The 12,825-nt window shown below is 47.6% G+C and overlaps 2 protein-coding genes across 10 annotated transcripts in view; one reads left to right on the top strand and one right to left on the bottom strand.

The window, feature by feature from the left end:
• The window catches only part of ENOX1 (ecto-NOX disulfide-thiol exchanger 1), a 280,345-nt gene extending 275,448 nt beyond the window's left edge, over positions 1-4,897 (bottom strand). For 2 of the 7 annotated variants that reach the window (XM_083624680.1, XM_083624683.1), the window contains exon 1: positions 4,558-4,651. The gene's annotated coding sequence lies outside the window, so the exon portion shown is untranslated. Of the gene's footprint in view, positions 1-4,557 lie in introns of all 7 variants that reach the window. The other 5 variants (XM_083624672.1, XM_083624674.1, XM_083624673.1 and 2 more) reach the window with 5 other exon arrangements.
• DGKH (diacylglycerol kinase eta) overlaps positions 1-12,825 on the top strand; it is a 764,231-nt gene that overhangs the window by 685,971 nt on the left and 65,435 nt on the right. The window lies entirely within an intron of this gene.

Below are 12,825 nucleotides of genomic sequence, written 5' to 3'. Positions count from 1 at the left end.
ATGTGCTTTTATTTAAAATGCATCTCTGGGTTATTTGTGGGGCATAGGAATTTGTTCTTTTCCCCCATAAAATATAGTCTGGCCGACCACATGGTCTGAGGGACGGTGGACCAGCCCACGGCTGAAAAAGGTTGCTGACCCCTGCTCCAACCAGCCCCTTGGTAAGGCTGGACCCATGGCCAGCAAGGTGGACTCATAGTTCTCTTTCAGCTTCTGCCTTCTGGAAGAAGGTACAGGGTTATAAAGACTAGGACTAGCCGCCTGAGAAACAGTTTCTATCTAAATGCGATTTTGGTTTTAAACGCAGTGTAAGGAGTCTCTATGGGAGTATATTGTATTTTAAAAATGGGGTATCAGAGTTTTTAGGGGGCTAACCAGGCTGGGATAGCTGGGATAGCAGGCTTGTTGGTTTTGAATGTCTTAGGTAGACTTATTTATTTTTTCAATTTTGTTGTTCTGTATGGGACAATGACAATAAAGATTATCATATTGTATCGTAAGAGGGCCCAGGTTCAAGGAGAAGAAATGGGAGAGGCCCCCCCCCTCTACACCCAATGCAGGCCACGCACACGGAAGTACCAAAGAAAGATGCACCCACAAATGTGTAGAAGATGTGTACCAGGTTTGAAGTATTAACCACAGCTCCAAGTCAGGGGAAGGAGAATGGAGAGACAGGATTACAGGGACACACAGAGTTTGTGACAGGGGCTAACAGAGAGGGTGCCGGAGGGGTATACCGAAAAGAAAGCAGAACACAACACCGTTGTAAATAAACCGGCACCTGGTAACAGGGACAGAATGCATGTTATGAATTTCCAATGTACATATACTTCACTTCCGCAGGTAGTAAATAAATTCCTTCTACTGAGCTGAAACTTCAGTTTGTTTTTAAATACGAATGTTATTATAATACATGAATCTCCCATGCGTACGCACAGTGTTGATTCTGTTTCCATGTGCAGGGCTGGAGAAAAACATAAAACTCTGCATATGTTTACGTTTCAAGCTTTTGAATTTGACACTTTGATTATGGACTGAGCTTTAACGAGCTGAAGTTTTTGCTGTTTAATTGTGGCACTAAGTTCCCTGCATCATTTTGCTTCAGCCAATTTTGTTCAGTCCAGGGAGGATGAGCTTTGACTTTGGAAATCTCATACTCGGCGAGGAGGAGGAGGATGGGATTCACCTTGCATTGTTCTGCTTTCTGAGCTCAGTGGGTGGTTACTAAGAAACAAGACACTATTACCTCATCCTGTGAACTATCGCCCAGCTTGCCTGGCAATGATTCTTTCTAAAACTCAACACAGGGTCACTGGAGGAGGCGGGTGAGGAAAGATGGGGCAACATTATTAAAATCGTAAGCTAAATAAGATCTTGATAATTCCCTGGAGCTGGAAATGTAACTGGGAAGCTCAGAAATATCTGGAAGTAAGGTCACTGAAACCAACAGCAATACATTTTTAAAGAGCCAATATATCTCTTTTCCTAACTTGTCCAGGGAAACGGCATTCTTCTTTCCCTTGCATGGCACAAACCTTTTATTGCTTTCTATTATTCCTTATAAACACATATAAATGAATGCATGATACAAGTATGAAATACAAGCCTGCTGAAAATGGAAGTTGCTGTGTTTAGTTTTGAGCACTCTCAACAGTTTCATGTTCAGTAGGCATCAAATAAGATAAGCAATTCAGCCAGCATCAAGACAGTGGTCAACACTGGATGTGAAACAGCATCCACAGAATATGCCATTTAGATTGGTCAACATTCCCAACCACAACTGACCAAATAATTATATCAAACAAGGCAGTGATACAGTCTACAATGGAGTCAAAACTCGATGGGTGAGGTCGAGAGTGCGTGAAGCAGAACCAGTAAGTTAATAACTCAGCCCTCCAGCTGACTACAATTCCCATCATCCCTGACCAATGGTCCTGTTAACTAGGGATGATGGGAGTTGTAGTCCAAAGACAGCTGGAGGGCCAAGTTTGGCCATCACTGGGGAGGGTGCCAAAATTTGCCAAGGGCTGCCCAAAAAGGCCCTGAGGGTCACTTGTGGGCACCCCACCTTTCCCTACTGCCCCCACCACCACTAGAGAAATGGTGCCAACATCAGCGGCAATTTTGGGAGCGGTGTGCGAGAGCTCACTGGAAATTGGAGCGCTGATGGCAGCGCCACTTCCACACCAGTGGTGGGGGCACTTTCCCATGTCACTTCAAGTGGCAAAATGGGACACCTGCCCGCTCCTGATCAGCAGTGTAGAGTTTTACCCACACGATGGCAAATATCACACAGAAAATGATAACAATGCCAAGCAGAGATTTTCTTGAGCTTATAGCTGGTTAAAGCGTTCTACCTAAATTTGAGTTCCTTAGAACATTGATCCTCAAAAGATGCAAAATGTTGTCCAGTAGAGGAGGGAAAGTACAATCTACATGGTAAAGAACTGCCCTTCCAGGAAAGCTTGCAATGTTTAGGGGTTTGGGGTTTAGCAAAAAGACAAGAAAGGGGAGGGGAGGAGCAGAAGCAGCTAGAAAGTGCTTTCCTTTCTCTTTCTCTCTCATACAATATAAGCAGTAAAGCTAAAAGGCTGGACATTCAGGACAGACAAGGGAAGAGCTGCCCACACAACACCTACTTGGGGAATGCATTGTCACACGTTGTGGGGATGGCCACCGACAAAGTACTGGGCAAATTCATGATGAAAAAGTACACGAGGGGCTACTAATCCATGGTTATGATGTCTATGTGCCACCTGCAGGATCAGAGGCAACATGCCTCCGAACACCAGTTGTTGGGAAATAACAGCAGGGGAGTATGGTTGTCTTTATGTCCTGCTAGCATGTTGTCCATAAGCATATGGTTGGCCAGCTCTTCTTTATTCTGCAAGGGCAGAATAACATTCTTATTTAGAATCTTGCACAAGTCTGCCGGCTTTAAGCATTTATTTGGCAACAGTTGCTTTAGGATCAGGACGTTAGGCGCACCAGCTTCAATGGGACTTTAGAGTCTCATAGGGTCTCCTTTAGAGGAGAAGACTACACGTTAGGGTTTAACAACATAATAAGCCCACCACATGGCCAGACAGCTGGTCCATTGCCCAACATTGTCTACTTTCAAAAGGAAAGTGTTATCTGGTCTCTGGTAGAGATTTCTTTTTAACCCAGCTATCTCATCATGATTTAATCAGACATGATACGGATTCACAGGGCCCTTTACATGCAGGGCAGGTGCTCTACTAGGGAGCTTAAAGCCCTCTCAGCACATCCAAAGAAAGTGTAACCCAGCTTGCTCACCTCCCAACTTTCAGAAAGAGCTCCACTCCAACGAAACCTATAATTTCTGGAGCTGCCTGCCAGGCACTTTTCTTGCCATTTCAAAGGCTTTTTCCTGTTATGAATACTTAGTACTTTAGGTTTTTATTGCTGCAATCTAATCTAAGAGGGGGAAACAAATAACGCCTTTTCTAAACAAAGCATTTTCTAAACAAAGCAAAACAAAGCTATGACGTGCAGGGGTGCACATACGTAACCTTTAAAAAATAAAAACCACAAAGTAATTTTAAAGAGAGCTCAAATAGCAGAGGATTGTGCAAGTCTTTCAGCCCCAAAATTCAGATGTTCTTTCTTGAAGCCAAGCAATTGCCATCCAGCCCCCTGGGCATCTTTCCAAGAAAGGGGAAGAAATGGAGGAAGTGCCTCCTTATGTGTCCTGCAGATTCTTTCTTTCCATGTTCCTACATTATTCCAGATTAGACAATCATCCAATGTACTGGCTGCAGCCCTAAAACACTGCTTTCTGGAAGCCCGGAGAACACCCAAACTGAGCAAGCTGTTTTCTAGCAGGTCAGGTCGTCTAGTCCAGGATGGTCTATTTTGATGGGCAACAGTTCCAATAATGTTTCCTCGCCCCGCATCCAAGGACTGTCGAACTTGAGCTGCACAGAACAGAGCCTAGAACCTTCCGCAAGCGAAGACTGGGCTCGAGGGGGAGAAGATGCCCCCGTCGGGTTCTCCTCCCCGAGCCCGGACCTCTCCTCCTCCGGACCCGAGCCGCCTGCTTCTGCCGGGCAGGTGCGGCGCCCTCTCTCGCCACCCAAGGCAAGCGACCGAGCAGCCCGGTGGCGCCACCGGTTGCGCAGCGCAGGAGCCCTTCCCGGGACTGTGCCTCCTAGCGCGCAAGAGCTCGGGCACCTCGGACGCCTCCGCTGCGCGCACCGGGGCGCACGGCAAGCTCGGAGCGGAGCGCGCGAGAGAAGAAACTTTTGGAGACGCCCGGGCGCAGGCAGGCGCGCAAGGGACGCGGAGAGCCAGCCAGAGGCTCCCGTCCGGGGTGGGGCCGCCCCTGCGCGCGGAGAGCTGCCCGGCCCGGCCTGCTGCCCGCCTGCCTGCCTGCCTTCCCGCGCAGAGAGGCTGCCGGGCGCGCTGCCTCCGCCTGTCCCCGCGCAAGGCGCCCGCCCCGTCACCCGCCCGGTAGCAGCAGCATCCCCGGCGGGCGAGGCGGGATGCCGCCGCGGCACGATGCCGCTCGCCCACCCGGCCGCCCCTCGCCCTTACCTGCGCGCAGGGTCCCCCTCGGGGCGCGGCGCCTCCGGGATCCGGCGACCAGGAGCCGAGCAGCCGCCCGCCAGGCTCCGGCGACGCGCGTGGAGGCGGCGGCGGCGGCAGCGCGGGCGGGCGGGCGGGCGGGCAGGCGGTCGGCGGAGCAGGAGGCTGGGCGAAGGAGCCGGAGGAGGAGCCGCGGCGGCCCCGCTCCCTCCCTCCCTCTCCGGCTCGCCGTCTGCCAGGGAGCGGGGCGAAATTCCGGCGCGGCGGCCAAGCGCACACAAAGGAGCCCCGGCGAGTCCGCGCAGCCGGGGCGGGGCGGTGGGGAGGGACTTGCGCGCCGCCGCCGCGCACTTTCAGGCGGAGAGGAGGGGCAGCCGTCGAGGCGCGCACCTGGCTTGCGGGAGGCGAGCATCCCCCGCTCGGCATCGGGCTGGAAATGCGTCGGGGGCGCAGAGAAAAACTCCCTGCCTCGTTTGTGGAAGGGAAAACCGGAGAAGGGAGCAAGCGGGCTTGGATTTAGGGAGGAACGAGAGAGAGGGAGACAGCATACGGGGCGCCGAGGGGAAGGGATGTGGGGAAAGGCCGCCCAAGACGAGCGCGCGGCTCCCCCTGGCGTGCGCTCCCCGTCCGGGCTCCGGTACCCGGGAGGCGGCCGGATGCTTTGGCTAGAACTCCCCGCCGGGCAGTCGCCAGGTTGCAGGAAGCTGATCTCCAGCCCTCCCGTCTGCCCAGGGGGCAGGTGAGGCGCACGCAAAATCCTGCCTTGGGAGTTGCTCCCCCGTTCCCTCCCCAGCAATAGTCCTTTCAAAAGGTGGAACCCCAACTGCCCTTGCAGTCTCAGTAGCTGGAGTTATAGTTACAGATAGGTAGCCGTGTTGGTCTGCCATAGTCAAAACAAAATTTTTTTTTTCCTTCCAGTAGCACCTTAAAGACCAACTAAGTTAGTTCTTGCTTTGAGCTTTCGTGTGCATGCACACGAAAGCTCATACCAAGAACTAACTTAGTTGGTCTTTAAGGTGCTACTGGAAGGAAAAAAAATTTTTTTGTTTTAGCTGGAGTTAGTAAAGGAGCCCTCCCCAATTTTGGAACCCTCCCAACAGGGCCGGATGAAGACATTTAGAGGCCAATTACAAGATTGTGGTGCCCTCTTATATATCTAATTCAAAACATTAACCACAAGCCATAAAATAAAATATCATTTTTTTAAATGAAACCTACAGCAAGATGGAAAATGTTTATTTTTGTATATTTGTATAAATAATGCTTATTTTTGTTCATCTGCACCGTATGGTCCATGGTAGATCTGGCAATGGAACATTTATACGTTGCCCCCTTTCCTTTGATGCCCTAAGCATGGGCTTATTTTGCCTAATGGTTAATCCAGCCCTGCCTCCCAGAGTTTTGGATGATGATGATAATAATAATAATAATAATAATAATAATAATAATAATAATAATAATTTATTTATACCCCACCCATCTGGCTGGGTTTCCCCAGCCACTCTGGGCGGCTTCCAACTGAATATTAAAAACGATACAGCATCAGACATTAAAAACTTCTCATGCAAGCAGTAGTCCCAATCCTACAGAGAGCACCAGGTTTGGGAAAGCAATAGTAAGAATAGTGAAGGGGCAGGCTGGGGAGAAGGAGGTAGTTCACTCAGTAACAGATGCAGAGACCTTGCAAGAATGACATGTGGGTGATGCTTTAATAGATCAGGAAGCAGAAGAGTGAGGGTCAGGAAGCACTCTGATATTTTCTTTGATACCACTTAGTCTCCAAGATTGTTTTGAGTCTTCCTACTTTGTATTTCCTTAATACAGACTCTTGGCATTTTGCTTAGCCTTTGCATAAAAGCCAGGCACTCCGTGGCCAATGTAGCCGAGCAGAACCACAGCAACAAAGAGAAAGTAAGGCTTCATTAGCTACTAAGCAAGGTAAAAGATGCTCTGGGTTCTGTTGGCTGAGCTACAGTGTAAATCATGTCTTAAATTATAGATGAGGCACCGAGGGAGGGATCCTGGAAGTCTGGCGGTGTGATCCCACAGGGAGTAAGGGGGGAAAGGGCTGAGATGGCGATGAGTGCAGAAGAATCTGCCTGCCCCTCTTCTGGCTCCTTCCCGTCTGGCAGTCTTAGCCCTGCACACAATAAAAGGATCTCAAAGCAGAGCACATTTCAAGACACCATGAGCAGATAAACAGCTGGGAAACAAAGCTTCTTGGGCTGAAGCAGCGATAAATAATATCTTTCTCCTTTTCCAAACGACAATCTCCATTTAAGTTTGTGGAATTAAAAACTGATTCATTGGTGGATTGCTGTGTTGACTAGTATTGTAAGGTCTCTCCCACGTTCATTTATACGTCCAGAAAGAAAAAGGGAACAAGAAAGGGAAGATAAATGCCAAGGAAGTTGTAAGATGCTTATGTTCATATAAGTCAGCTGCCAGGATTCAGTGTTAACTGCCTGACGGACACGCTTTGCTCTCTCCAATATTGCTCTTTGCCACATCATCTTATCTATACTCCCACTTCATGATAATTTTGTTGCTCATCCACAGTTTTGTTGCTCATCCATGTTGTGGCTAATATTTTAGTTTCTCAAGAGTACTTGACACCAATACAGTGGTACCTCAGGTTACATACGCTTCAGGTTACAGACTCCGCTAACCCAGAAATAGTGCTTCAGGTTAAGAACTTTGCTTCAGGATGGGAACAGAAATCGTGCTCCGGCGGCACGGCGGCAGCAGGAGGCCCCATTAGCTAAAGTGGTGCTTCAGGTTAAGAACAGTTTCAGGTTAAGAACGGACCTCCAGAACGAATTAAGTACTTAACCCGAGGTACCACTGTAAAAGAACTGCAAACTACGGAGGAGTTATATTCTGGTGTGTATTAGCAGAACAGGGTATTTGCTTAAGTTGTGTATGATTATTTTTTCTGGTACAGAGAAAATGAATTTGCATGTCTAGTAGCAATTGCGCCTTGTTTTCAAAAATCAATTATTCAACTTGTCCTCCCCCCCCCTTTTAACGGATGACTGTAAATGGATGAAAACTGACATGAGTCTTTCTGTCTTGCACCAATTCACCTTGTTCTGACAAAGTGATACCTATCCTTGGACTGTATAATGAAAGTGTGTGTGTGTGTGTGTTGCTCTGAGGTTGTTGGGGGCAGTTAGGCTGTGCGATACCCAAGTAAAGGTAAAGGGACCCCTGACCATTAGGTCCAGTCGTGGACAACTCTGGGGCTGTGGCACTCATCTCACTTTATTGGCCGAGGGAGCCGGTGTACAGCTTCCGGGTCATGTGGCCAGCATGACTAAGCCGCTTCTGGCAAACCAGAGCAGTGCACGGAAACGCCGTTTACCTTCCCGCCGGAGTGGTACCTATTTATCTACTTGCACTTTGATGTGCTTTCGAACTGCTAGGTTGGCAGGAGCAGGGACCGAGCAACGGTAGCTCACCCCGTCACTGGGATTAGAACCACCGACCTTCTGATCGGCAAGTCCTAGGCTCTGTGGTTTAACCCACAGCGCCACCCGTCTCCTGTGTGATACCCAAGTCCCTTCTAATTCCTGGATCCAGCAAGGGTTAAAATCTAATGGAGGATTCCGTTGTTCAAGTCGACAGGCCAGCTTCTTGGTAATGGCCCTAAGTGTGGGTCCTTAGTATTAGAAAGGCAGTTGCCTGGTGCCAAAGGGGTGGGGCCCCTCCCTCACCCAGTTGGTAGTGAGAAAAATAAAAACCAGAGGGGTGTGTGTGCCGTTGTGCTTGGCAAGAAGCAGGCTGGAGGCGTGCTTGATTTTGTGTCAGTGCTGTGAGCCCCTCCATCGTAGGCTCAGGTTGTACTGTATATACAATGTGTGCCAATGACCCATATATTGTGATATATATTGTGATATTTCCAAGGAAACTGAACCCTAGGTAAAGGTAAAGGGACCCCTGACCATTAGGTCCAGTTGTGGCCGACTCTGGGGTTGCGGCGCTCATCTCGCTTTATTGGCCGAGGGAGCCGGCGTACAGCTTCCGGGTCATGTGGCCAGCATGACTAAGCCGCTTCTGGCGAACCAGAGCAGCGCACGGAAACACTGTTTACCTTCCCACTGGAGCGGTACCTATTTATCTACTCGGACTTTGATGTGTTTTCGAACTGCTAGGTTGGTAGGACCTGGGACCGAGCAACGGGAGCTCACCCCGTCGCAGGGATTCAAACCGCCGACCTTCTGATTGGCAAGCCCTAGGCTCTGTGGTTTAACCCACAGCGCCACCTGTGTCCCTGAACCCTAGGTAAGTGCCTGTAACCCCTGGGATCTCACACGGCTCAGAGATTGGGGTGAGTGGCAACAGCATAATACAAACTGTGCCCAGCAGAAAGTCACGATGACAAGACTCATTCTGAACTTAAAAAAAAAAAGGAGATTAAAGCAGCATATTAAAATTCAAGATATGTATGTTCTTATCACCACTGGTTAGGAGTATATTCATAGGTGTCGTGCTATTTTAATGGGAGGAGGGGGAAAAGTTTTACAGGTTCTCTTGACTATACAACATCTAGTTTTCCAAAAAGGAGGCACCACAAGTTATGCATGTCTGCAGTAATATTTTATGTCGGTTATTGGCACAACTTGTGATCATTGTGTTGAATCCATAATGTGCTTTTTTATGGTTATGTGATGGCTTATTTGGTAGAGCATTATAATACTTATGTTTTGTATTCCCATTAGGTATTTTGCAGGGAGAGGGTGGATTTAGTATTATAGCATTATTAAAACATAGTCAGAAAAGTTGCTCACATTTTGGGTAACCGATTTATACCCCCACCCTTTTGCAACCGAAGTAATTTTCATGCTACTGGGTTGCCTGATTTAAGTCATACTGGCTTGTCTTGCCTCTGTGTGTGGCTTTTCCCTCTGGCTGGCTGGCAGAGCTACGTGTCACGGCTTCAGTTGGTGCAGTGACAACGGAACAGTACTGACACAAATTACACGGAGCAACTCAAGGACATCCATGTAAAGGGCAAAGCGTTCAAACCTAATTCACTGCTTTAAGGTGTGTGAGTTAACTGCTTATGCTCTGGAGGGAAAAAGAAACCCCTTGCTAGGCACAATGGGACCTACTTAATCTTCATTTTGGCATTTCTTTGTCAGAAACAAGGTGAATTGGTGCAGGACAGAAATACTCACGTCAGTTTTCATCCATTTACAGTCATCTGTTTAAAGGGGGGGGGGACAAGTTGAATAATTGATTTTTGAAAACAAGGCACAATTGCTACTAGACATGCAAATTCATTTTCTTTGTACCAGAAAAAATAATCAGACACAACTTAACCATATACCCTGTCCTGCTAATACACACCAGAATATAACTTTATATCAAGCATTCCGAAAGATGTGAGACATACTTAAATTAACTGTAAAATCAATTGCTCCTTCTTCAAAATCAAGCAAGTGTTTGTGGAACTAAGTCTAGCGCCAAGAAAATAGCAGACCTGAATCATTCACTTATAACAACAAAGTTCCACATTTTCTTTGGTGAACTCTTATTTCTGTGGTAATGTGCCTTGATATAGATGTTTGTCTAATATCTTCAACTGCTCTACATATTCCAGCAATGAAGAGATAGAAAGATAATTTATTTCAGCTAACTAGCCCTTTGAATCACCAGTGCCTTGATCCCATAGCCCTCCGTGCAATGCAAAAAGTGAACCGGGTCAGTAGCACTAGTGGAACATTGTGAGTCGTAATGTTGCACTAGCAAAGAAATTCAGGTCTTGAGCAAGTTGGACATGAGAGCGGGCGAGATGGACCAAGAAAAAAAAAGAATAGCAAAATCGTGTGACCCTGTCCATGCCAAGAGAATCAACTTATTCTCCCCTGCCCCACGAGTGCAGTCTTGGGACGATAAATAGTAAGCATTAACCCAAAGGCAGAAATACTGACGGCTGAAGCTCAAACAGAATGGAAGTGGCACTGCCACACCGTACACTGATCAATGCAGATCCTGTCTTAGCAAAAGCCACAGCATGTACATGGTCAACAAAGGGAAGGAGACAGAACAGTGAGTGGATAGGGCACTAGAAAAAGGGCCTCTACAGCAATCAGAATTACAAGAATAGGAGAGCTGCTAAGTTGTCTGCTCAGATCCTTGAAGCTGCATGTTTGTCCAAAAGGAATTTTGATTCATCAAAATCAAAGTAGTTGTGTGTGTTTTTGTAACAGCGCCCATTCCCTTTCTTCAGATTGCTGAGATGTTTTGAATGTATGTTTGCCTGCAAACTACTTAGCTGCTTTTAGACACGGTGTGCTCATAATAATTAGTAATAATCTTGACAGCTTGTCAGAGAACGTTTTAATGTCATGATTTAAATTTTGCTCATTATGCACAGCGCATGCTGATACACCAACAGCTTTACTTTCCCCACCTTTTTCCTGAGTTTTGTCTTTCTTTTTACACACACACACACACACACACACACACACACACACACACACAGTAAGAACTATAGCTTTCATTATGCAAGCAACAATAAGTTCTGAACTTCCACTGTACATCTCTTTCCCTCACTTTAAGAACTGCTAAAACGTGAAGATCAACCTCCGTGTTTTGTCCCATGTTCGGAATTATGTTCCTGGCTTCCACTGCAAAATAAAGAAAAAGAAACCTGCCGCAATAATTATTGTAGGAATGTGATTGCAGCAGTAAACAATGATATGCTATAAATAGTGATAAATTCAGCTGAAAAGCAGCTGTCTCCTGGGGGGACATTTTATTGGTGGAAGCCATAAATCTATAGGAATATGTATAAGTCATAATAACCATGGCACGTATAAGTTGCTTCCACACTAGAACTGCTACGTGCTGCCGAGATGTTCAAATGAGCTGTTTGTGGGATTAAAGAGGCGGCTCCTTATGCAACTTAAAATAGCACCATATTCTCCATCAGTGCCCTTCCCCGTGGACAAGATCGTCCTATAATGTTTACAGGGACACAGGTGATGCTCGCGTATAAACCACTGAGCCTCTTGGGAAGGTCGGCGGTGCGAATTCCCGTGACGGAGTGAGTTCCCGTTGCCCTCTCCCAGCTTCTGCCAACCTAGCAGTTTGAAAGCACACCAAGTAAATAAATAGGTACCGCTGCGGCGAGAAGGTAAATAGCATTTCCATGTGCTCTGGTTTCCGTCACGGTGTCCCGTTGTGCCAGATGTGGTTTAGTCACGCTGGCTACATGACCCGGAAAGCTGTCTGTGGACAAACGCTGGCTCCCTCAGCCTGAAAGTGAAATGAGCGCCGCAACCCCATAGTCACCTTTGACAGGACTTAACCATCCAGGGGTCCTTTACCTTTTACCTTATACTGTTTACCCACACAGTGGCGTAGCGTGGGTTGTCAGCACCCGGGGCAAGGCAAGTAATTTGCGCCCCCTAACCCGTGGATTTGCACCCCCTAACCCGTGGATTTGCGCCCCCTAACCTGTGGATTTGCCCTACCCCCCAGATGTTGCGCCCGGTGCGGCCGGCCCCCCCTGCACCCCCCATGCTACGCCACTGTACCCACAAGTAACTTGTACTCAGCACAGATTCTGTCCAGTGTTAATTCACAGCTCTCCCCACCCCACCCCCCACCCCCTGCAGATTCAGGGCACCTGGAGGGATGAGTGATAAATTACCACTTATTTAGTTGATTTCTGCTGTCTTGGGGAGATGAGACTTTAATTACCAATGTCTTTATTTCTGGGGGTGCAGGTGTTACAGCGGTACATAAATTAATGATTTCACTGCATTTAATTTTGCTTACTTGAACTTCCACATTCAGGTTTTTGTTTTTAGTTTCCTGCTTCATCAGACTATTATCTTTCCTGAGGAACTTAGCCAAGCCAAATTGCTAAGTATAAAACTAACAGACTAATTTCATTTAGCATCCTACATGGGCTTGGGGAAGGGCTGGACCTTTGGAGATACTTAATTTCTCATTCATTTCCTTCCTAATCCACTTGTCAAGTAGGCCAGGGAATTACAGTATAAATAAGCCATGTTGTTATTTACACACACATGCACGGACAAAACCATTACTAGCAGGCAATTCTGTAGCCGTGGGGAATAAGAAGGCGGAATAAAGTCTTCTCAGGTAAACTTTCTACCTCCCACTAGTCTGCAGAAAGTATCATCACAAGCAGGGACCATTTCACCCTGGTGGCAGAATCCCACAAAGAAATGCCCTTGTAGGGCACCCCAACTACCCCTGCTGCCAGCGAAGCAGCGGCTTCCGGCAAGAGCTTGTGGG

The sequence above is a fragment of the Podarcis filfolensis genome (genome assembly GCF_964270895.1).
Source record: "Podarcis filfolensis genome assembly, chromosome: 7".
In the NCBI taxonomy this organism is placed as follows: Eukaryota; Metazoa; Chordata; class Lepidosauria; order Squamata; family Lacertidae; genus Podarcis; species Podarcis filfolensis.
This window is presented reverse-complemented; position numbering and strand designations above follow the sequence as displayed.